The following is a 27,362-nucleotide window of genomic DNA, read 5'->3' on the forward strand; positions in this document are numbered from 1 at the left end:
GGTGCTTCTAAGACAATTACCTGAATATGTGATACTGCTCTCAGTTTATGCAAGGATTTCACACAGAATTCTATAGACATATAAGCTCCTTCTTCTCTTCTTTCATATGAAAATGTTTTCCAACCATATCTCCTATTTTATGTCATTTGCAAACAAGACTCTTCTAGAATCACTACATAGAGTCAAAAGCTAGAGAAAATGGAAAAATGAATTCCCCAGTGGAATTCCTTAGATGAATGATTCATATTGTTACAGTTTGTCATACAAAGTATTAGCATAAAATTTCACAGGATGATGTGAAATTACATTAGATTTCACTTTGTAGGGGCCAATTTAGACTGAATGAAAGGTGTCATGAGGCTTCTTGTAAACTCATGTATCCCTTTATTAGTCTTATGATTTACACTTTGACTCTGCAAAAATATATAGTAAAAAGATTGAAAGAAAATATCTAATTTTTTGTGACCACAGAATTTAAAAGCAGTTTCCATTTCTGTCATTTGAGTTAGGGAAGAACTTATCTGAATGCATCAAATAGAATACTGGTATCTTTTAACACCGCATGCCTTATATTGTGTCTGTGGGTAAACATGTAACTTTGCCAAAATCTGATGGATTGTTACTTTTTGCATTCACAAGTCAATGTCTCCCATGACAAACTCTCAAAAAGCACTAGAAAGACAGTAATATAAAACTGTCTTATATATCCTAATATATTGTTGGGGTTTAGCCATTGCTTTTTGAGATTAAGAATGTCTTAAATCTTCAAATCTTCAAATTTCGCAGGTTTTCCTTTGGCCAGTAGCAATTCTTTTAATGCTTTCTATAATAATAGTTAATAATAATAATAAATTTCCTAAACATTATTCTATAATTAATCCCCAAAAGTTCATATCACACGTGTACACACACATCCCCTCTGCTCACACTCACCTTCTCATCAGAACAGGTACCTTGCCAAAGGTGGGCTGTGCCAACACCTCCGTGCTGACCAGCACAGGAATGGCATGCGACTTCTCACTCTGTGCTGAGGTTATTAGGTTGGACACTTGTGGCACTTTGCATTAAGTAAAGTAGATAAACTTGTGAATTGGTTAAAATATTTCTTTTGAAACCAGATTTTTCATCTCTTTTCTTATTCCCAGGAGGAGAAGAATCTTTTTTACCTCCACCTGTTTATCTTCTTTTCACCAAGGTCAGCAAAAATTTCAGTAAAAGGGCTGGGAAAATATTTATGCCTTTACTTTCAAGAAAATCTGGGGGGAAAGCACATTTCGTGACTGGCTCTCCAGTCAGTTTTACTACATAGCCAGAGCAAGAGCTTCCGGGATGAGGGCAATATCTTGCTGCACTCTGGCCAGTACAAGTTGCACAAGGAGGGGGCATCGGGGCAACCTGACTCCTGAAGGGACTGTAAAGACCTCTGCGGAGCCCTGAATGCCTCAGCTGGGACTGAAACCTGTGCTGGCTTGGTTTTATCCCTAATAGTTCTGGGCAACGTGGATTAAGGTTATTTAAATAAACAATGCGAGTAATTCAAGTTATATACCTGACTTGCTGCTCTTTTCCTGCGCTCAGGACAGACATATCCAGGGCAATTTCACTGCAGAAAGGAGCTGCAGTAATTTATACTGCCCAGTGGGGCCTTTAGGTTGCTGGTGGGATAACCACATAAACCTGTTCATCTGTCCATATCATTTTGTTTCTGATCCTAGTGGTAACTCTCGCATCACATAAAAATAATTTCTGAAAATCCTTGTGGTTATCTCAATATCAAGAACTGAGTAGTGACACAGACATCACACTTGACTGGAAGTCATAGATTTTAAAAAAAATTCTTCAGGTCTTCAAAGTACAGTATAATGACTCACCAATTTCTTTCTAGCACACATCAAACACCATTTAAAACTCATTTCCATGTACATTGCTGAAGTGAGAGGCTTTCCATCACTTTCCTAAGAGAACATTCTACTGTCTCAAAGGTCTTATTGTTAAGAAGATTATTTTCTTCATGTTTGGCTTAAGTTTGCTACTGCCTTTTACCCTTATATCCTCGTTCTATTTACTCCATCTAATTTATTCCCAAAATATGACTGCCCTTTTCCCTCTTTGGATTTTCAGGCATGCAGGAGGTAAAACTTGAGGACTAACACATTTACCTGTAGGATTTTCTAACTTAACTGGAATCAGGCTCACCTGAGAGCCAGTGCTTATCTTATTCCAGTCTAAGATGTATCATGGTGTCATACATGATATGATAGGGAGGCTATTTTACTCAAGGTCATCTCTGTTTCATTCTAGAAACTCCCTTGTTAACCAGTAACTCTCTATCTCTAAAGTGAAAGCGAGACCTAGTATAGAATCATAGAATGGTTTGTGCTGGAAGGGACCTTTGAAGGTCATCTAGTCCAACCCCCTGGCAATGGGACCCCCCCGGCAATGGGCAGGGACATCTTTCACGAGATCAGGCTCCTAAAAGACCTGTCCAACCTGACCTTGAACACTTCTAGGGATGGTGCATCCATAACTTCCCTGGGAAACCTGTTCCAGTGTCTCCCCATCCTCATTGTAAAGAATTTCTTCCTTATATCGACCCTCTTCTACCTTTATATCTACCCTCTTTTAGGTTAAAACCATTCACCCCTGTCCTGTCACTACAGGCATTTGTAAAAAGTCTCTCTCCGCTTTTCTTATAAGCCTTCTTTATATATTGAAAGGCCACAATAAGGTGTGCCTGGAGCCTTCCCTTCTCCAGGCTGAACAACCCCAGCTCTCTCAGCCTTTCTTCATAGGAGAGGTGTTCCAGGCCTCTGATCATCTTCATGGCCCTCCTCTGGATTCTCTAACATGTTCATGACTTTCTTGTACTGGGAGCCCCAGAGCTGGATGCAGTACTCCAGGTGGGGTCTCATGAGAGCAGAGGGGGAAAATCACCCCTCCTGACTGCTGGCCATGCTTCTTTTCGTGTAGCCCAGAATACAATCGGCTTTCTGGAATGCAAGCACACGCTGTCAACTCATATCCAATTTTTCATCCACCAGTATCCCCAAGTCCTTCTTGGCAGGGCTGCTCTCAACTCTTTCATCCTCCAGTCTGTACTGATACCAGGGATTGCTCGACCCAGAAGCAGGACCTTGCACTTGGCTTTGAGGTCCACATGGGCCCACTCCTCAAGCCTGTCAAGGTCCGATCTGAAAGTTATGGTCTTTCGCTGTTTTTAACACTCTTCTCTTTCACTTCTGATATTTTCCAGGGTAGAAGTGAGTTTGATTGAGGTATAGGAAGAAGGTGTTTTGAGTCTTGATTCTGTGTATTAATTACCATTGCACTTGAAGTTTGGAGCCTGAGGTTGAAACGGGGGAAACACACCAAGAATGCAGGGCATAAACAGTGGTGTCCCTTTAACAGAGCTTGGTTGTATGTCTAAATTTCCTTTTACATGTACAGTCACTAAAGAAGAAAGCAATGAGTTTGTTAGATAATATGTACAGATTAAAGTGAAAGATACACATCTACTTACTGTGTTTTTCTTTTAGTAAATAACTAGAACCACATTTTTCATTCATTTTCATTATGGTAGACAGATTCCAAACACATTTCATTTCCTAAGGTCCAAATCTCATAATATTTTGATGCTTATAAATGCATTACTAACAGTTGACTAAGCATAGGAGCCATCATTCTCCACGAGAGTAAAGCACAAATGATTCCACAGTATAAACATCACAAGAATATCAAACTTAGTGCCCCAAAGAGCAAAACACTAATGTACAAATAAGATTTGCCCAGATACTGCCAAATCTGAAGCTACAGGGAACTGGCTGAAACACCAGCTGATGTTTGCTGCACCTGCTAATTGCCATACATACTGTTGAATACTGTGTTGTTTCATTTTGTCTGAAAGATCTGTAGTAGCTAGTTTTATTCTTAGGAGGGATCAGAAAGCTCCTAGATTTTCCTTGAACGTGGCTGGATCCTGCAGTACACTGTTTCGCCCACCATGCTTTGTTTAGTATTAGACTTCCATTCATTACAATATTTCTATAACCTCAACAAACAGCAAACTCCTCTGGACATGCTATTTTAGTTTCTCCACTTGGCTGGACCTGGGAGATGGGGATAGTGGGATGGTGGAGGCAGAACCCAAGGGCTGCAGTTGGGACCTGGATCACGGTAGCCTTGCAGAGAGTGTCAGAGCTGTTGTGCTCACCTTGTGGCCAGGAAGGCCATCAGTGTCCTGGCAGAATCACCAGCGGGTGATCCTTCTCCTCTACTCAGGCCTGGTGAGACACATCTGGAGATCTGTATTTAGTGCTGTCTCCCCAGTACAAGACATGGACATATTGGAGCAAGTCCAGCAAAGGGCCATAAAGATGATTCAGGGACTGGAGCACCTATCGTATGAGGAAAGGTTGAGAGAGTTGGGGTGGGGCTGTCCAGCCTGCAGAAGGAAAGGCTCAGGGGGATTTATCCATGTGCTTGAAGCAGGGAGTAAAGGCAGAAGAACCAGGCTCTTCTCAAGAGTGCTCAGTGACAGGACAAGAGGCAATGGGCACAGAAAAACACAGGAAATTTTACTTAATGAGAAAAACACATTTTCACTATGAGCGTGATCAAACACTGGAAGAGAGGGACCACAGAGATTGTGGAGTCTCCATCCCTGGAATTCTTCAGAAGCCGACTGGACATGGTCTTGACTAACCTGCTCTCGCTGACCCTGCTCTAAGCAGGGGGTTGAACCAGATGATCTCCAGAGGTGTCTTCCAGCTTCAGCTTTTCTAGGAGTTGTTAAAACATTTGTTTAAGATATAGGCAAGAACCTTGGCTAACATACATGAATACCATTCTATGGAAGTGAACGCCTTTATGTCATTATATGCACAAGAGATATATTCTGTTAGGAAAACATTTGGTGAAAACTTATGTAAGCAAAATTTTGAAATAGGGTAAGATTGTATCATTGTTATGAAGAAACATACAACCTTTTCTTAGAATTTCTGTGTCTACATCCCAGTCAACCAGACATACGGAGAAGAGGTAATTGAAGTTGTTTTTAAACAACAAATCCCCTTGGGTAGAGCAAAAAAAGGTTAAAATTATAACAAGGCATGAAAACTTGCAGTAAAAAATTGATCATTTAATTAACTGTGCTTGTTCAAGAAAAGAAGCAGAACTGTAACAACACTACCAAATTTTGAAGAAACAACCCTACATTTACAAAATGCTTCACCTTTTTACAGAGATAGATAGGATTTTTTGCCATCCATATGCATGAAACCTCATATGCCTTACAGTTACTATATTTTCTAAAGACGTCTTATCATCTTTATATATCTTTGTATGTTCTTTCTTGATTTTCGATGTGGGTAATATCCACAAAACCCCTAAAGAATGCTATTTTTCCATGTAAAAGAAAGTTCGACTGTGTCAGTCCCATTAAATTCAATTTATTTTATCCAGAGAAGCAAACTTTCATATCATACTAGACTGGCTAGATTAGAGCTCTAAACTGGTGGACTAGCCCAGCCACTAATGTGTGCAATAATGTGTTGCACATGCTGCTGTTTCATTGCTTTTCTCCTACTCACATTAATATAATCAAAGTGTAAGAAGTACTTTGTTGGCACTATCAAAGAAAGTAAATAAGCCAAAGAAAGTTATGGTACAAATAATTATGTGATAATAGAGGTTAATCCACTTGAAAAAAATGGGGAAAATAAAGAATGCAATTTTCATACTTTTTAAGAAAATAAATAAATAGCTATTGTGACACAGTATCATAGAATCATAGAATGGTTAGAGTTGGAAGGGACCTTAAAGATCATTGAGTTCCAACCCCTCTGCCATGGGCAGGGACACCTCCACTAGACCAGGTTGCTCAAAGCCCCATCCAGCCTGGCCTTAAACACTTCCAGGGATGGGGCATCCACAACATATCCACATATCCACAATATGTATTAAGTAATTAGAATTTTATGGGAAAGTCAAAAGTGTCTCAAGAGATAGCTGTTTGTAGGGTCCCTGGATATATTTCCCACAGCACAGTAGCTATCTCTTTTTTTGTTCTTCTGTACATTGCATGTTTCTCATCTACTATTCTCCTCCATTGCAAGACTGCAACTTCTATTGTGATGACTTGGCTTACAGGGAACTCCTGTTGATCTGTTCATATGACAAGAATTTGTTAGGAATTTATCCAATTTTTCCCTAGATGTGCTTTAATTTTAGCAGTATATGCCTTCAACTTAAGGACAGTTTTTTTCTCAGAATGGGTGTGTAGTGGTGGTCTCCTGAACATCCTTCAATGTTGCCTAGATTTTCCACAGTTACTGTTAGAGGACTAAATACAGGTGATGACTATATGGATGCACATGGATTCCCAAGAACTTGCACAGACATCACAAAGCATTTGGAAAGGTGATATGAGAGTAGAGTCATGGCATGTCTTGTGCCAAGTCACTAAGACTTAAGGCAGCTCAACAGTGTTGGGAAGTTAGTAAATGCAGGCACACAGATACCATGAAAATTAATGAATATGGTTTTAATACTTTCACTCACTCCTTCATGAGTTTGTACTACTTCTCCCCTTAGTAAGAGAGAAATATTTTCTGTGCCATAGGGAATCACTCAAGGTGTCCTAGGAAATGTCAGCTAGTTCAGCAGCCTCATGTGATCACTGAAGATCACCGTCTTTCCCTGTCTCCCTCTCTCTCTCATTTCTTCTGTGCTCACTCTCAAAAGGAATTGTATTGCTGCACCGAATACGAAAGAGTAATTTAAAAAGACTGATTGTCCCACATGTAAGATGAAGGACTAGATGACCTAGTAAGCGATTCCTATTTCTCTTCCAGGAGGCAAAAAACAATTCTTGATTGTCAATGTTGAATGTATTTATTTAATGTGTTTTACTGGCTTTTTTTTGATTTTATGTATACATGAATATCCAGACACACACTACTTATTTACTCATCTCTAGTCATGAACATGAACCACTTCTTGTATGAATTAAACCTTATATTTACTGGTTTTCTTCTGCTGTTTCCCAATTTGCTTTCATATAGTGGAAAGACAAAAGAATAACAAATGAAAACAAGCCGTACAATGCTGCACTTTTCCCCTACTCTTTAACAATACAGTCCTATCTTGAAGGTTAAGAGAAAATGAGAAATTATGTATGATAAAAATCTCTTGTGGAAGCTGTTCATATTCACTGTGCTCTGTGAATTCACCTCTGATTCTGTAAGCTCCAGTGTTATACACAGAAGGTTTCAGCTTCCTGCAGCCAATATTGAGCTCATCATATCTTTTAAAATGAGTCTGGAAAAATTCCCCAGGTATGCATATGCCCGCTTTTCTAACCCATACACCAGAGGGTTAGGCTGGCTCCACATACTCCTTGAGAATTGACTTCTCTCACTCTCTCTTCCTCTTCCTGCTGAAACATCTGCGCATGATTTCTATTTGTCAGCTGGCAAAAGGAATCTGAAATACCTCTGTGACACTTATTCGCAGGCGCGCAGTTTGTGTGATCCATCTGTAAAAAAGTACCCATGTGTCATTTGCTTTCCACTGAGGACCAGGGAAAAGATTTGCAAAACTATGTAGGTATCTAGCTCACACTGTAATCAACCATTTTTGAGGTTACAAATAACTGCCCCAAATGTCTTCAATTTATACTCGATCACTATTTAGATTTCTACTGAAATTGCTGTGTAGGTATCGCAGGATTTGAATTTATTTACATTAAAGAAGAAAATACAGAGCAAAAGATACAGAAAGGGGGAAAGAACATATCTGACGTGAGAACTAAAACATGTTGATGGTCATGAAGTATAAGTAGTTCTGAAATAAATTCATGTTTTTGAAAACAAAGCTCAGTTTCTAATATTTGTTTTGAATAATGTTAAGGTGAACAAAGTTTTCATAGGGACTAAATTTTCTTGACAAGCTTTGTTATGCTTCCTATAACCTCATGCTCACAGGACACAGTGAATGCAAAATTTCTTTGTGAATTTATCTGCGTTAGGGGTGAGGACAATGATCTAACAAAAATGACAATGAGCAGGATCTTTGCCACATAGGCTTGCTGAATGACATACAATTCCTGTTCTAAGAGCCTGAATTGGGTTTAAGAATTGTGCGTGATAAATAATTGAGAATAATAATTTTTTAAAAAAGGTTGAAGGAAGCAGAGCGTTTGTAGAGTTATCCAATGTGAGAGTTTTGACTGGATTGAGAGGAGGAAATTGAGAAAGATTCGAAGAATGCACTTATGAAGGTAAGAGTAAAGAAATTAGAACAATGCATGGAAAGGAAGTGTCCTTGGAGTGGGTGATGATGAAACAGCTTACCTGAGTGACAAGGCTGCATAGCTGATCATTATGGGGTTCTGTTCTGTCTGGTATGTTAGTATAAATCTATAATAAAAGCAATAACATGTTGTCCTAAGGGATGTTATCTCTGAAATAAATATTAAGCTGTCTTCTAACTTAGGTGCAGGCCATTATTCCACCCAAAAAGATTGCACTGAAGTCAATACTCAGTGGACAGAGAAATGATCATAATTTTACTCCCTGACTCATGCTATGGGAAACACTGTAAGTGGCATAAATAACAATAGCACTAAATACACTGAACACTGCCTGAATCTCAGTCAATTCATTTTTTTAACTGGATGTTTGTAAGCCTTTAAAATTACCAGCTAAAGTGAAACAATAGAAAAAGTGACCGTATACAGTTTATAATATATTAATCTGGACTAGGTACTTGATCTTCAGTTGTTGTACATCCTTGATTTTGTGTTAGTTGAAAATCTAGGTGTGTTAAACATTTCATCCATGTCTGGTGTTTTAATCTTTTTACTCTTACTTTCTTTGATTTAATGATGACCACAGTGGGTATTTTTGCTGTATCAAAAATGTAAAAGAGAAAGAACTGCTTAAATCAAGCCTCTCAAAAATTGGTATCTGCTGTGCGATAAAACTGAAAATTGTCACATTAAAAACACTTTCTAAGTATAATCTATTTTCCTTGGTTCATTAAGATATACTGTCAGAATTTTGATTTATGCACATTAACTTTCAGAATCAGGTATATTACTCTGATTTATGTATGCTGCATATAAAACTTATTTAAAAATTTTAGACTTTAGAGTACTGATTTAGTATGTGAGTATATAAATCTCCCTGTTAAACTTTCAGTTTAGTTTCCCGATTTATGTACACAAGATTTCATGCTATTTATGGATCATAATGTTAAAACTCTAATTTAATAGTGTAGTTACTGTAAGAAGCATTAATACAATAAAATATGCAATAGTTAAGAGGCTAGGATGAAAGTAATCAATGATTTCTGCAGACTGCACCTTTGGCCCAATTTTAGCTGGTGTAAATCAAAATAACTTCACTTCAGGAACTTTCTCAGGCTCACAGCATTTATGAGTCTTGCTCTTTAGTCATAATATGCAAATATAATTAGAAGCATTACATTTGGAATGGTTTAATGAAAGGAGATGTTATATCATAGAAATACCTTTCCTCTTTGATCTCATCTTTTTATGATCTTCATTTGCTAGTCATCAAGGAAAATACACCTAGCAGAGATGTGGTGTTACAGATGCTCTCATGAATGTTTTGGTACATTAGCATATACTTCATTCCAGATAAATGAGATGTTTCGATATTCATCAACTTCTTTATATAAAATCAAAATACAATTCTAGGCCATAATTCACTGTTATGTTCAGTTTGCCCATGAGTTGAACCATATATTGTTAATGTTTCCTACATAATATAATACAGTAAAATATAATAAACTATTGCTTTTTATTTTAAATAGGTAATATGAGCTAGTCAAAAAAACCAAACATGAAATCATCCTTCTATGCAAGAAGAGATATTAAAAGAGTTTGGGCTGAAACACTGGTAAGAATTATTTGCCAAAAAGCAACTACTTCCTTTTACAAATCCATTTCACAGCCTGAGAGATGAAATAGCTGAGTAATGGACAGCTGTGAGGCCCACCAGGCTGGAAGGACTCTCCTCTCTCTAACAACGTGTTCAGAGGTTGATGTAGAAGCAAAGTTATCTCCCATTCCCAAACAACTATATCTTCTATAAAATGGTCAGGGAAACTAAGCATTTTTCCTGACCTATAAAGGGTCATACAACCTCAACTTACTCCTGCTTCTGGTGTATGATGTGTCTGGAGTACTTTTTGTTTCTAAACACTGATTTTACACAACACAATTTCCACATGCGCATGATCAGTTTGATTATTACTGAAAATATTTCACTGAATTTCACTGAACTTCACTGAATTTTTAGAGTTGGAAGGGACCATAAAGATCATCTAGTCCAACTCCCCTGCTGAAGCAGGATTGCCCAGAGCATGTGAGAGCAATATTTCTCTTTATCCAAAACAGGGTGCTGACTATAGTCAAAAAGAAAGGAAGAGCATCATGTTCCTCTGTATACTACGGAACAGAATCACAGAATAGCGGGGAAAATGTGTTTCAACAAATTAACACTTCAGAAACAAGTAAAGCTTGAGTTATCTCAGTTAATTTCCATAGCCTAATTGAAAAAAAATAAAAAATGGTGGCAAGAAAATGTTCTTTAACTCCTTGTCTCTATTATGCTATATTTTGTGCTAAGGATCTTCTTCCTGATCTCATGTAAATGCCCTAGATATTTATACATTCCTGCATTTTCTGTAGGCAGTTGAACTGCTTTGTCTCTTTCTAACCCCTTGGACAGATCATCTGGCAGGGGTATCCTTAATTCTCATATTCCTTGCTGTATAAATTGATGCCTGTTCTGTGGAAGTTGCAGGCTTCCTACAATGACCAAGCACGACAGTCCCTCTCCTTCATGAGAGGAAGTGGCAGTGACAGAAAATCTTTATCAACCCTTCACTAGTGTGGCTGCAGAGGTACGACGTGCTCAGCTGGAAGAGTCTGACATCATGAAGTCTTGTTTGTTAGACTAAACTTGAGGCCCTGGCAAAAACACTTTGGAAGCCAAAAAGAAAGTAGCTCAAAGATGTGTGTGTTTGTCATGTGCAGTTTTAACTACCAAGAATAACAACAACAGGCTACAATATGGTTGTTTATTGTTTTTTAAGGTTAAAACTTTGCTGTAAACAGCCCATTAGAGATGTGAAAGATGGTCATTATTAAGGGTGCACCTGTGAGTAAAAATATAAGAGGGAGAGGGTAGTGACACATTGTGCAAACTTCCTTGTATTTTACCACCAAGCATCAAATTCAGCACTTCATGTAACTACAGAAACATAAAAGTGATAGCCATAAATTATACAATAACAGTGCTTTGCTTAGAGGCTTGGTTAGCAGCACCTCACAACAGCCATTTCTTGCAGTCTTTTCACCCATTCTCATGCATGATTTCTGGACCAATAGTTTTGCCATCATCAAAAGCCTTAATTAAATGAAGCAAAAAAAAACCCCAAACAAACCAAACCCAACCAAACGACAATAAGTACATGGGTTTAAAACTGTTCCTTTGTAAGCATGAGCTGATAATGTAAATAATGACTTGAGCAGAAAACATGATTTCTGGGAAATGTATATCCATAACACAGAAGTAGACTATTCCAGGGGAGAGTATAATAACCCTGCCATGCCAGTGTTTTATAGATTTAGTCAAGCATAGCCACTCACACAGGCACACAAATGCTACCTGAGACCTAAAACCAGATTCCAGTGATCCCTGCGAGGGTTAGTTTTAAAAAGCCAGCACTGCCTTTTGTGTTAGAGCTCATTTTCAGCAGAAGTTTTTTCCTGACTCAGAACTGCAGGCTTCAGGAAAGCCGAGTATCACAGCCTCAGCAACCTGGACATGCACCACCATGGCTCCTCATCTAGATCCTTTAATATCTGGAGGTGCTTAAGCGAGGAAGTTCCCTTCCTATTGCTCATCAATCATTCAAAGACAGTACTGGATCTCATGATTTCAGGCACTGGTCTTGTCTGATCAGGATCAGCAGACAGACTTTGGGGGAAAAGTAGGAATAGACTAAATGAGGACTGGAAAATAAAGCATCTGTAAGGAGTAGATAGTACTACATTTGTCTGTGAAAAGAATAAACAGCAGGAAAACTTCCAGAAAAGGATAAATTGAAGGATAAGGGATTGACGCATGAATGGATACTAATGGGCCGGAGAAGAAAAAGAAAAGAAAATTAACTATTTGCTGATTTTCAAACTACGACATGAATTTTATGCAGTGTATGAAGACTTTAGCACTGCAGAAAATTGAAGATTCAACTTTGAATTAGTATTTCAAAGTAAGCAAATAATCCTGGTCTATGATACTTGTCATATTTCAGATTGTCACCAAGAAAATTCAATAAAAACATACTTATGTTGAATTTATGTTTAATTTGCATTTCTTTCATGCTGAGTACTACAAATCTAGAGTATCAGCATCATTATCAAGGTTTCTAATTCTTTTTAAACACATCTAGAAACAAGATCAAACTTGCTTGAGAAAAAAAATCTTGGATCAGCATTAGACAAAAATAATATTTTCACCAAATTTGGAAATGGTTTTTATTGAATTTTTTAAAAATTCTGAAGAATTCCTTTTGTAAAACTGTCAGTCTAAAAGCAACCATTTATATTTACTTATCCCTACACATGCATGTACGTTTGTGCATTTGGGGGTGGTGTGTCTGCATAAAATTGAAATCAGTATCAGTGAAGAAAGTAATTCTAATAAATTTTTCTAATTTTACTTACGTATTCTTTATGCAGGGTAATTCAAGATACTTAATTCAAGTTAACACGCTGTGTAAATAACAAGTGGTTTAGTTAAACTGCATAAAATCCCTGTGTGAAAGCTATAATGAACATTAAGCAGGGTTTAATTCAATGAGTTTAAATCACTTCCAAAGTAAATCAAGCCAAATCAAATTAAGGTCATTACAATTTTCTATGAGACTGTCCAATCAGGGTTTCAACCCAGATTAACCACGTCATTTTAATAACTAATTCAGAATGATTTTTTCAAGTGTCCTTCCCTGTCCAGACAAGCCCTTCGGCTCCGTCAGCAACGCCTACCTCTGGGAGCTGCCCAAGCAGGCAACCTGCCTGCGCTGGCAGATTGCCTTCTCTCTGTTGGGTCATCACCACAGAGGGGGATGCCACAGGAGGCAATGCTGTTTTGGCAATATAATAAAGTTCATGTAGGACGCTAATGGACTATTTATATGAATGCTGGCATCTCAAACGCACCTCAAGTTTCCTTTTCAAACCCCAAGATTGCCTGTATAAAGGCTTAAAAATTAAGTTAAGAAAAAAGAAATGCATATACAATAGCAGCATTCTTTGAAATTCAAGTATTCATAGAATCATAGAATCATAGAACGGACCTCAAGGATCATCTGGTCCAAACTTTCTTAGCAAAAGCATGGTCTAGACAAGATGTCCCAGCACCCTGTCCAGCTGAATCCAAAAGCTGAATCCTCCAATGATGAGGAATCCACTACTTCCCTGGGAAGATTATTCCAATGGCTGATTGTTCTTATTGTGAAAAATTTTCCTCTTGTGTCCAGTTGGAATCTCCCCAGGAGTAACTTATACCCATTACAACTAATCTGTTCCACGTGACTCCTTGTAAAAACAGAGTCTCCATTTTCTTTGTATCCACCATATAAATACTGGAAGATGGTGATAATGTCTCCCCTAAGCCTTTTCTGAAGGCTGAAAAAATGCAGTTCTCTCAGTCTTTCCTCATATGGCAGGCTTCCCAGTCCTTTGATCCTCTTTGTGGACCTTCTCTGGACCCTCTCCAGCCTGTCCACATCTTTTTTGCATAGTAGGGACCAAAACTGAACACATTATTCCAGCCTGAAAAGCGCTGAGTGGGGTAATGTCTTCTTTATCTCTACTAGGGATGCCCTTGTTGATGCAACCCAGCATCCCATTGACTTCCTTTGCTGCAGCAGCACACTGTTCACTCATATTGATCTTGTTGTTCACCAGGACCCCTGGGGTCCCTTTCCACAGAGCTGCCCTCCAGCTGGGTATATCCCAGCCTGTGCTGCACTCCTAGATTATGTTTTCCCAGGTGAAAGACCCTATGCTTGCCCTTTTTGAACTTCCTAAGGTTCTTGTTAGCCCACCCTTACAGCCTATCTAGGTCTTCCTGCAGGGTGTCTCCCTCTTCTGAAGTGTCCTCTTCCTCACTGTTTCATAGCTTCAGCAAACTTCATCAGGGTACCCTTGATCCCATCATCCAGATCACTTCTGAAGATATTAAACAGCGTTGGGCCCAGTATCAATCCCTGGGAGACCCTGCTTGTAACAGGTTGCCAGTTTGAAAAGGAGCTATTTAACACCACTCCCTGGGTGGGGCCTGTCAGCCAGTTTCCCACCCACCGCACAGACCACTTGTCTAGACTGTAACGCACCAGCTTCTCTTGGAGGAGGATGTGGGAAACTGTACTGAAAGTCTTGGAGAAATCCAAGTAAACAGTAAACAATAGCCACTGCTTGCCCCTCATTAACTGAGCAGGTTACTTTGTCATAGAAGGTGATCAGGTTTGTCAAGCACGATTTCCCCTTGGTGAATCCATGATGGCTTTTCCCAATCACACGCTTCATTTGATTTGGGATAGCCCCCTAGAGGATTCATTCCATAACTTTCCCAGGGACTGAAATAAGGCTGATGGGCCTGTAATTTCCTGCATCCTCCTTTAAGGCCGCCTTGTAGATAGAGGTGACATTAGCCTTCTTCTGGCCTTCTGGGATATCCCCTGATCTCCACGATTTCGCCAAGATTATGGAGAGCAGCGTTGCAATGATATCAGCCAGCTCTCTAAACACCTTTGGGTGGATAAAGCCAGGACCCATGGATTTGCAGGGGTCAAGCTCCTGTCACAATACACATACCAACTCTTCCTTCACTGATGGTAGTCTGTGTTTGCATCAGCTTGGATTTTTGTTCCCAAGGCCTGGGGCCCAACAGTGCTGGTAAAGGCAGAGTTGAGGAAAGTGTTGAGAACCTCTACCTTTTCAGCATTGCTGGTGATTAATTCACCTCTCCTATTTAACAGCAGGCCAATATTTTTCTTCTGTTTCTGCTTGTTGTTTATATAACTGAAGAACCCTTTCTTGTAGTTTTTTACGTCTGGCAAATTTCAATTTGAGCTGAGCTTTTGCTTTTCTAACTGCATCTCTGCACAGCCTGACAGAGGTGTGTCTGAGCAAGCTGAAGTTTGCTCTTCAAAAATCTAAAATCTTTGTCTTAGTACTAACCTTCAGCATGCTCAGCAGGATCCCAAACTCCACAACACTGGGATCACTGCAGCCAAGGCTATCACTACCTGCGATACTACAAAGCAGGTTTTCTTGGATTGTAAGTAGCACGTCCAGCAAGTACCTCATTCCTGGACGGCACATCTAATTTTGTATGAGGAAGCAGTCGTCTACGCATTTCAGGAACTTGATGGCTGACGTGTAAGCTGCTGTGTTGTTCTTCCAACAAATGTCTGGGTAGTTGAAGTTACCCATAAGAACCAGATTCTGTTGACTTGACGGTTGCTTAAGTGATCCAAATATTGCTTCGTTGGCCTTGTCGTCTTGGTTTGGAGGTCAGTAGCAGATGCCAGCCTGCTGCCAAAGATTCCCTTGCCTTTTCTAGACAGGTGGATCCCATTCATCCCTAGCAGGCTATAGTCACTGAAGAATGCCCTGTTGTCATAAAAGCCAAAACCCTCACGACAGCACCAGCCACAAAGCCAGAAGTTGATTTGCATTATGCATTTATTTCTGGCTGAGTCTTTCCTCTAACTGGTAAAATGTAAGAAAACATAACTTGTGCACCAATACTTTTTGCTTACACCTTGAGGACTTTATAGTCTTCCTTGATTCTGTCCAGATTCTGGCTTGCGGTGTCGTTCGTGCTCACATAGAAGAGCCGCAAAGAACTTGCTCTGCTCTGTCCCTGCCACAGGCTCCTCTCTGCTGCTGCTGCTGCAGCTGTGAAGGGAGCCAGGACTGGGAGCCTGACCACAGGGCTCAGACAGGTTCCTCCCTGGGGGAAATTATCTACTTTATCTTTACTTTTCTTTTAATTTAACTTCTTACAAAGAGTGGTAATATGACCACTAACAGATATGGCTCTGTAAGTCTCCTGATAAATGGGTATCTGCTTTCATGTCAGGCTGGGCAGTCACGAGTCTCTGGGTGCAATGCAAGGACACGATTACCCAACACAGGGTGGAGTAGCAGAAGTGTGTGTCTGCTATATGCACACGTCTGAAAGCAGGAGAAAGAACTTCTTGCTGCTGCTGCTGGTGCCGTGGAAGGAGCCAGGAGCCCAACCACAGGGCTCAGCCGGGCATGGAGCTCCCTGTGCAAGCCAGGGACACCCTTGTGCCACCCCTGCTGTGCTTTCTAGGGAGGTTTTGGGGCCCTGGGAGCTCTTTCCTGCTGGGGGGGTTGTGCTTTCCCATTGTAGAGGCTGGAGAGCCAGTTGGGGTGTCGCCGTGGCGCCCGTGACAGCACAGAGGACAAGTCACAGAGGGGTGTCACCAGGGCTGCCAGCCGGCAGCGCTGCCGCTGCAGTTTGGCTCGGGACAGCAGTGAGTGGGGCAGGCGGGGGGAAGGCTGGGCTGAACGAGGGTCGGGGCAGAAGTGCTGGCCCCGGCGGGTTTCTAAGGCTGGGTCAATGGCACAGCCGCTGTGGGGAGCACCTGGGGCAGGGCAGGGGCCACCCTCATGGGTGGGCACAGAAGGGCCCGGGGCTGCCAGCCACAGCCAGTGCCGGGGTGGTAGCTGTGGGGATGTGCCCCCGTCCCCGCAACGCTCACCAACCTTTCTCTTGCAGCCTCCGAGCTCCCTCACCCCCTCTCCCAGCCGTCCCTGGGCCACTGCATCTCCTGCCCCATCTGCCATCTCCCTCCCAGCCAGCCCGGCTGAGTGCCCTCTCTCCCTCCTCCTCCAGGCCATGGCTGTGACCATCAGACACATCCTGATGGTGCTGGGTGTCCTGCAGTACACCCTGAGAGTGGGCGACCAGCCAGATGCAGCCACCCAAGACCTCCTGCGGCAGCATGAAGAGCAGCAGAACAGGGAGATGATGTGGCTTCTGGAGGAGATGGAACAGAGAAGCCAGGAGCCACGCAGGCTCTACCAGCTCCTCATTGCCTGCCAGAACTGGGGGTTTTGGTCCTGTGCTGAAATCCTGCTCCTGCTCTTTGCTATCTACTGCCTGCCCAGGCAGAATAGCACTGATTCTGAGAGCAGCAGCCAACTGGGAAGCTCCAGCACAGCAGAGGAGTGGGAGGAGAATGACTGGGAGGAGAAACTAGACCCTTCTGACACCCTGGGTCACAAGAAGTCTCTGGAGAAGGTGGGGACTTCTCCTGCATTTGACAAGCCCTTCCCAAGAGGAACTTTCTGATCCTGCCATGGGAGCGGGCAGCAGCTATGAAGACCTGGCTGAGGAATACCTCCATGAGTACCCATGGATACGTAGGCTGGTAGTATATTTTTGGCAGACACAGATATAGTAGATAGGAGTTGTTTCTTGCTTAGATGCCAATAAATTAGCTTGTTTGAATAAACACTCTGTCCCTGTCTGTCTGGGCAAGGGTTTGTGAGGGAATGCGGGCCCCTCTGAGACACTGCCACACTTAGGTGCTGACAGATCTGGCGAGTGTTTTGTGGAGAAGCAGGTTTTTCACCCACTCAGTTTTAAACCGCTAAACTCCATGCCGTGGTTTAGCCTCAGCCGGCAGCAAAGAACCAGGCAGCTGCTCACTAACCCCCCACAGCTGTGGGTTGGGGGGAGAATCTGAAGGAAAAGGCACAAATTGTGGGTTGAGACAAATGCAGTTTTATGGAGCAGCAAAGGAAAGAGGAAAACAACAACAAGAATACTGATAGAAGAAGGTACAAGCACGATTAGTGTCCCACCACTCACCGACCTGACCCAGAAAGCCCTGTCCCGCTCCCAAGGGGTGACTTCCTGCTCCCACCCCCACCATGCTCCCGTCTCTAGACTGGGCATGGCTTCACATGGTATGGAATAACTGTGTCTGGAGCCAGCAAAACTAACCCTATCCCCAGTGCAACCAGCGCACTGAAGTTCCTGTCTGCCCTCACTCTGCCATCGGGGGGGAAAGTTGGGTGGAGAGGCACGTCCTGGGAGCTGGCAGTGCTGCTCCCTGGGAGGCAGCGTGTGAGCTCACCTGCCAGCCAGGCCTCTGGCAGGCACCGCTGGGAGGGGAAGCCTCCTCTGCCTCGGCTACCTGCTGCTCCCCATGCCCTGCTTCCCCGCCTCCAGCCCTTCTTGCTGCTGAGGGCTGCAGCTCTGGGGCAACAAACAGCCATCCACAGGCACACACTCACTTCCTCTCCCATGGCTGTGGAAGTCGTGAAACCCCATACAGGCCTGTCAGAGCTCCATTTCCCCCTCCCGCTGACGGGACTGTATGCGTCAAGAGCCTCTAGTCATCCTATGCCACCATACTCATCCTTCACAGCTCCTTAGGACCTTTGGGTATTTCCACCTTCGTAGGTAGCATTAATGCTAAAAGAGAAGGGAGAAAATTGTGGAAAAGTACCACTGCCGCACTGTTGTATGTCTCAACTGACCTGCATCTTGTGTATCTATATTGTCATTTCCAATTAACGTACACACCCACACCTTTCAGTCCTGATATTTCCCACAGTATCCTGAGATCCCATCCGTGGTAGTTTCTGTGCCTCATATTATTCCTCAATATTTTATAGAAAATAATAACTGATGTGCCAAGGGTTTTGGCCCAGTTTTCATGAAGAAGCTGGAGGATGCTTTCATCTCCATCCATCTCCAGAACTTACTTAGCCAAGGTAATTCATGACTTTACACTGAGTTGTGCTACAGTCTAGTTTATTTCTATCTTTAACATATTTTATTGATGTATCCTTAGACAGTTATATTCAAAGCTATTACAATTAGAATTAATCATTAGTTTCAGAAGAAAAGTATATTTGATCATTCCTATTTCTATTGCAATACTAAACATAATCATACTTGATTTTTAATAAAATTTTCCTTATTAAGGGTTCCTTTTGTTATCCCTTATGTTGAATACAAATGATAGCCTAGTTCTGTACAGTTTAATACTAGCTATGTTTGAAGACATATCTGAATACTTTGTAAAATAAGTTGGCTTTTTCATTAGAGAAATGATGTTCTATCTAAACATTAATGCTACATTTTTAAACGCTGGACAATTTAATAATTTCATGAATTATTCACATTTTATTTCAGTACAGTTAAGGGTAACAAAAGCAAGTGCACAGATTTAAAAAAAATCTAAAATTACACATTTTTTAAGAAGGGAACTGATTTTAAGTTTAATACACGTGAAAAGAAAGAATCTGGGTTTTTTTTGTGGTTTGTTGTTTGGTTTTTGGTTTGTTTTTTTTTCTTCTACAATCCCATATTGGCTGAAATGTACAAAATTGGGGACACATGCCAGATATTTATTTTGACCGGTAGGATTTACCTGTCTGTTTTTAATCTATTTGAACAATTTAGTGTTGTAGAGGAACAAAGGTCAGTTCCAACAATCTCTATTTAATTTGAACAGAATCTCAGTGAAGCTTAGGAAATGCTTCTTCTACTACTGACAAAAGCTCAGTTTACTTATGTTCTTTAGTAGTCATAGAAATCTTGTACAATTTTATTCCAGAAATCCATTATCTACTGAGCCTAAGGAAATGGAAGAAAATTGGATAAAAGGAATTGAAACAGAAATTCAGAACAAAATAAAATGTGTCACTCTGTTACATTTGTGACCGTCAATTATTTCTGCTTTTGGCAGAATTGGTCACAAGTAATATTCACCAAAGTTGCAGATCATTAGAAACTACTTATTTGGTATCAACACACATCTATGGACAAATAGCTCAAGAGGAAACTCTTATAATGCATAACATAACTATATAGTACTCAAAATTTGTGTTATAGAACTGCATCAAGGAATCGTTGAGACATCTGAATGGAGCTAGTACTTGCCTAATTTAGTTTTAGAAGTTTCTGAGATTAATTAATTCTATGACTTCCTTTGGACTGTATATTAAAGTGTTTAGCTATTCTTACTCTTAAAAACATTTTGTTATGTTATATTCAAAATCTTGCTTGGTTTAAGTCTGGCTGCTACTGCTTATCCTGTTCAGAAGGGTTCATGGCCAGTGGTTTCTTTATTTCATCTTTACACGTACTGTTATCAGGTCTGTGTTCTATCTCCTCTTCTCCAGACTACCCAACCACAGTTTCTTTGCTCACAGATCATCAGTTTTAGATCCTGCAGCACGTAGACCACACTGAATGAGTAGCAGTTTCCCAGCTCTGAAACTATTTTTAGTTTACATGATCCTTATACAGCAGGTAAATAAAAGAGTCATGTTGAAAGGCTAAGTCATAGTTGAATACAGATGTATGTGTTTCAACTGGAATTCAGCCTTTATTTTGTAGAATCTTAGACTTTGTGATTTTTTGTTTGATATTCTCCAACATGCTAGTGTTTGGATTTTACTGTTAATCGTTATCTTGACTTTATAACTATATAAAGTTATCACTATAATGGAGTCTTATCAAGTTGACACAAAATAACTACTCTTAGTACCATGCTCTATGACAATAATTTGACACATTCCTCTCCTTTGACTACTAAATTGGGAAAAACAAATCAGCATGTTAAATAGCTTAGATTATATAATTTAAATACATGTATGCATTTATTTTTATGCTTTCTATAATAAAGGGAAAGTATATATGAGAGCTAGTACATTCCACATCTGAAAGAAGTCTTTGTCAATCATTAAAGACACACAAATCTGAAACTAAGATCTGAATAATGTGTTTGCAAAACAGTCTGTGCTGTTCTTGAGTTTTGATTTTGAGCTTTCTATTCCCTAGCAACTGTAAGTCACAACATTACACTAGAGCAAAACAAGAAGTTCTATATATTAAATGCGTGCAGACCTACATGTATCTATCAAAGCCATGTTTAGAAATGCATTTTGAAAACATTTCCAATTTTTTTTTCTGGAGGGAAGTACATAAAAGAAAATTAGTATCCGATTTTCATGTTTCAGCATAAAAGAGTTATATATTAAGTGATGATAACGATTTGTGCAATCACTATAGGAACTTTTCAGCAACTATACATTTATTTATAACTAAAGGACATTTTTCAGTAATATGCTTCCTGGGTTTGACTACATACCAAAACCAAAACCAAAACAAAACAAAATCCAGAATGCTTTATGCAAATATTTGTAGAACTCCATGTCTTACCTTGCCCGTGAAGACAGTCAAAAGATGTAAGATACATAAAGTCTATGGTTATTTTAGGATGTAATCTTCAGGGAATGCTCTAAATGGGACTGAAACACAAATAAAATCTGGTTGTAATTGTCTGAAATGTGTTTTCAGAGGGTTTGGTTTTTTTTTCATAAGGTAATGCTACCGACTATATACTGTTAATCTATACTACTACTAGCTGGCAGGCAGAAAACATTCTGCATAATGTTGTGAAACAATATTCTGTGAAATTATCTGTTCTGGGTGGAGAAGCGTAAAAATTCAAGTTCAGTTTCATCTGAAAACTTTGATTTTTGTGTGTATGTATATATACATAAATATATACATGAAAATCTTTTTACATATATACATAGCACTATGTAATAATGTTTATGCTAGCAAAATAAGGGAGCTTCCAAAATCTTTTCCAAATTGACATGTATTCTATGTTCCTTGCAGATATGCATTCAGAGATAATCTTTATCATCATCATCATCATCATTAAGAATATTGGTTATATTTACTGATTGGCCTTTCTCTTCGTGCTTAAATAAATTCTCAGTTAGAGGTCATATGATGATGTTATTCTGATATTTCTGAGCTTTTCCTGTTTACACTGATTCTATTCTACCTCACTCCTTTTCTCTGTGGTTCTTTGTGATGAGCACTACTTCCAAGAGACCTGAACCACATTTAGTGTTGAATTAAATATGTATTATACTACAACAAACAGTGTAATGGAACCTTGACTGATAGAAAGAAAGCAGTTTCTCAAAGCACTTGCAGTCTAAGTCTCCAGTTTTGCAATAAGATCCTGAGTAGCTTTCATGAAATGGGAACAAGCAGGAAAAGACTCATAGGTGGGTACAGTAAACTCTTCTTTTTCTTCTCCTTTTGCCCTTTTTTGGCCAAATTAAACTCTAGTTAATAAAGTTGTTAATTTTGTTGATGGATTCATTTACTGTTATGTTGTTTACCAGTTTCTGTGCTTTTTTTTTCCCCCAGTTTGGGAAGAAATTACATCAGAGAGACAATTACATCACTTCTGATTTTTGCAGTGACTGTAATAAATTAATAATAATAACAATAAAAACTATTACCTTTTGATAGTGATGATGGTGAGACTTACAGTTAATATCTTGATTAAGAAGAGGCACCACTGTGTTCACTAAGATTTACAATTAAGTCCATTAGCATTATTTATGCTATTCTCTTACGTACTGAAATTTTATTTCCCTAATCACAAATTCTTTTCCAATATTAAGAGCTGACAACATGTCTTATTCATGATATTTAATCATTATGATATTTTTTCCAGACAGAGAAATGAGTAGATTAATGAAAATAAGTTAGTATAAAAGTAATGAGACAAGCATGATACATACTAAACTTTGTTTTCAGTCAACTAAACATCCAATACCTTGAAACTGCAGTTATTGGATGACAGTCTCAAAAGTACCTCATGATCATCATAAAAATCAGTGGTAGCTTTACAGCTCAGACAGGATAAAAATCTTCTATAGATTACACACCTTTAGGGGAAGAGATTTAGATTTCATATATCCTTTCTAAAGTATCAGATATATTGCCAGTTTTGTATATAAATAAGCAATAGGAATAGAATGAAAACATTAGTTGTCCCCCTGTGTTAACTCAAAGAAAAAATTCTGTCTTAAAAGTATTGTGTCAAAAGTGCACTGAAAGTACAAATAAAAGAAACAGATAACAAGATACTGAAAAATTTCAGGAAATCTCATCATTAATTACCTCTTTTTTGCATACGGCTCATTAATTTTTGATAAATCTTTAAACATGGAAGAACTACTAATATCTAAAGGTCTGCTAACCTTTATATATTATTTTCTAATTCAGGGCTCTTTTTGCTTACTAAATGAAATTTTGAATATTTTTTTTTTTAAGGTGAAATCTGTCCATTTAAGAACATTCATATATATCAGACTAACGCAGTAGTTAGTCCTGCACCAGACCAATCTGAAAATGTGCCATTTGTATAATTTAAAAAATCCATCAAAAAAAAAAGATAAAAAACCCAACCCCCAAGCAAAACCTAACAACTTTTAAATACTTTAAATGCGTGATGAAACAGAAGCACTGAAAACTGTTAGAATAATAGGAGGAGGGAAGAAAAGGAGATAAATGCTTACTAAATTAAGATCAGTTTTAGAGAGATGTCTGTGTATCTGAGTAGATAGGTACCTCAGGCAGCATTTGTTAAAAAAAGCTCCCATTAAAGTATATGGACAGTCTAAAACTGAAGAATTGGGAAATCTGTTTAAAACCTTGCTATGTCAATCTTGGGTGATAATAGGCAAGTTCTTCAGGATTAAACAAGTGCCTAGGTAACCCAGAGGGTATTTCATTTAAATTGTTTTAGGAGGGCAATAATCAGCCTTTGAGGGGACACTTCTTTCCACTTATTAAAAGGCTTAGACCAGATGCACAACCTTTAAAAAGGTGGATTAAAAGAGTCCCACTCCAGGATTAATTAGCAGCTGAGTTCCAGGGTCAATGTTCACAATTTTTTAACCTCACTTGAAAACTAAAGGGTCTTACTTAGAGATTCTTAATGTTATAGTCTTAATGTTTTAGGCGAAAAGATCTCATTTGATGTCAAGATTTAAAGATCAATGTGACTTTTGACATATCTGTGGACACCTACACAGGTTTTTATAATAAAAACTATATATATTTTCCTATGTTTTTAGTTAAAAACATGCAGAAGCAGAAACAAAAACCCAAAACAATCCTGATTGCTCCCTCTATTTTTTAAGCCAAAATAATGATTTTTTTTTTTTTTTTATCTTTCAGCCTTACTTTGACATTGCACTTTTTTAATTAAGGTACTTGCTAAACAAATTCACAATCTAGGCTCAGAAATTAGTATCAATGGCTAATGTATTTGTAGCCAAATGTTTAATGCAAGTAGGTTCACTCTGTGTTCCTGTTTTTTATCACATAGGAAGGTTGACACACAAGGTTAGAGAGACAGGGTGCTACTGAAGGCTCTCGGCCTGTTGCTCTGAGATGTGCTGGCTACACTGCAGCATACTTGAAGTCTTACAGAAATGACCCAGGGGCTCCTGAGGTAATAGGAACCAATAGGGAAACACCAGTGAAATACTCCAAAAGAATTAAGGGATGTTCCTCTAAGAAGCTACTTACAGCCCAGCTGAAATGTCTCTACACCAATACATGCAGCACGGCCAACAAACAGGAGGAGCTGGAATCCACTGTGCTGCTAGAAAGCTACAACACAGTTGCCATTACTGAAATTTGGTGGGACAAATCCCATGACCCCAGTGCATCTATTGATGGCTACAGGCTGTTCAGTAGGGACAGGCAAGGAAGGAGAGGCAGAGGTATTGCCCTCTACGTCAAGAAATTGATAGACTGTGAAGAGTTGTCTCTGAAGAATACCCATGAGTAGTTTGAAAGCCTATAGGTAAGAATTAGAGACCAAGACAAGGGAGACCTTGTGGTTGGTGTCTACTACAGGCCACCTGATCAATAGGGAGCCTATTGTTGAAGCCTTCTTGCTCCAGCTACAGCAGGCATCGTGCTCTCAGGCTCTCATCCTGCTTGGGTGCTTCAACCACCCTGACTTCCAACTCTAACCATTCTATGATTCTATGATTCTATGACATCTGCTGGAAAAGGAGCACAGCGAGCTGTAGGCAATCCAGTATACTCCTGGAGCGCATTGAGTACAACTCCTTAAGACCGGTAATAGGCAGCCCTGCAAGAAGGGATGCAATACTGGACCTGATGGCCAGCAAAGCAAGTGAACTAACTGGTGACATCAAGACTGGAGGCAACCTGGGCTGCAGTGATCATGCACTGGTGGAGTTCGCAGCCCTGAGGGATATGGGTCAGGGGAAGAGTAAAGTCAGGACCCTGAATTTTAGGAAAGAAAAATTCCAGTTCTTCAAGGAGTTAGTCAATAGGACTCCCTGGGAAACTGCCCTCAAGGACAAGGGAGCATAACAGAGCTGGCAGATCTTTAAGGTTGTTTCCATAGAGTGCAAAAGCTCTAGATCTCCAGGTGTAAGAAATCACACAAGGAAGGCAAGAGACCAGCATGGCTGAGTTGAAACCTGCTGGTCAAACTAAAGAAGAAAAAGCACAGACAGTGCAAGCAGGGACAGGTATCCTGGGAAGAGTATAGGGATACTGTCCAGTTGTGTAGGGATGGGGTCAGGAGGGCAAGGCCATGGCTGGAGCTAAACTTGTCAAGGAACGCAAAGAAAAACAAAAAGGGCTTCTACAGGTATGTCAGCCAGAAAAGGAAGGTCAAAGAAAGCGTGTCCCCCTGATGAGTAAGACTGGCAAACTAGTAACAGTGGACAAAGTTATTTTTTGCCTCAGGCTTCACTGGCACCCACTCTCCCCACACCTCTCGAGTGGATGGACTGCAAGGTAGGGACCTGGGGAGCAAAGTCATTCCCACTATAGGAAAAGATCAGGTTGGTGACCACCTGAGGAACCTAAACATACAGAAGTCTATGGGACCTGATGAGATGCATCCCAAAGTCATGAGGGAATTGGCTGATGTAGTTGCCTAGCCACTCTGTATGACATTTGAAACATCGTGGCAGTCAGGTGAAGTCCTCAGTGACTAGAAAAAAGGGAAATATGGCACCCATTTTTAAAAAGAGTGGAAAGGAGGACCTTGAGAACTACTGACCGTTCAGCCTCACCTTTGTGCGTGGGAAGATCATGGAACAGATCCTATTAGAAGCTATGCTAAGGCCCATAGAGGACAGGGAGGTGATTTGAGACAGACAGCATGGCTTCACCAAGGGCAAGTCCTGCCTGACGAACTTAGTGGTCTGCTATGATAGAGTGACTACATCAGTGGAAAGGGAAGAGCTATGAATGTCATCTATCTGGACTTCTGTAAGGCCTTTGATACAGTCCCCCACAACATCCTGCTCTCTAAATTGGAGAGATACGGATCTGATGGGTGGACTGTTTGGTGGATGTGGCTAAATGTCCAGATGGAGATCAGTGACAAGTGGTGTCCCTCAGGGGTCTGTATTGGGACCAATACTGTTCAGTATCTTCATCAATGACATAGACAGTAGGATCGAGTGCACCCTCAGCAAGTTTGTGAATGACACCAAGCTGAGTGGTGCGGTTGACATGCCTCAGGCACAGGATGCCATCCAGAGGGACCTGGAAAAGCTCCAGAAGTGGGCCCATGCAGAACTTATGAGGTTCAACAGGGTCAAGTGCAAGGTCCTGTACCTGGGTTGGGGCAAGCCCTGGTATCAATACAGGCTGGAGGATGAAAGAGTTGAGAGCAGCCCTGCCAAGAAGGACTTGAGGGTACTGGTGGATGAAAAGCTGGGTATGAGGTGGCAGTATATGATCACAGGCCAGAAGGTCAGCTGTATCCTGGGCTGAATCAAAAGAAGTGTGGCCAGCAGGTCAAGGGAGGTGATTTGCCCCCTCTACTCTGCTCTGGTGAGACCTCACCTGGAGTACTGTGTCCAGCTGTAGAGCCCTCAGCACAAGAAAGTCATGAACCTGTTGGAGCAGATCCAGAGGAGGGTGACAAAAATGATTAAAGGGCTGGAACACCTCTCCTATGAGGACAGGCTGAGAGAGTTGGGGTTGTTCAGCCTGGAGAAGAAAAGGCTCCAGGGAGTCCTTATTGTGGCCTTTCAGTACTTAAAGGGGGCCTACAGGAAAGATGGGGACAAACTTTTTGGTGGGGCCTGTTGCAATAGGACAAGGGGTAATGGCTTTAAACAAAAAGAGGGTAGATTTAGACTAGATATTAGGAAGAAATTTTTAAAATGAGGGTGGTGAAGCAGTGGAAGAGGTTTCCCAGAGATGCCCCATCCCTGGAAACAATCAAGGTCAGGTTGGATGGGGCTCTGAGCAACCTGATCCAGGTTGAAGATGTCCCTGCTCATTGCAGGGTGGTTGGACTTGATGATCTTTAAAGGTGCCGTCCAACACAAATTATTCTATGATTCTGTGACTCTATAGCTTTGCTTTTTGACATTT

The sequence above is a fragment of the Numenius arquata genome, chromosome 1 (genome assembly GCF_964106895.1).
Source record: "Numenius arquata chromosome 1, bNumArq3.hap1.1, whole genome shotgun sequence".
Lineage (NCBI taxonomy): Eukaryota > Metazoa > Chordata > Aves > Charadriiformes > Scolopacidae > Numenius > Numenius arquata.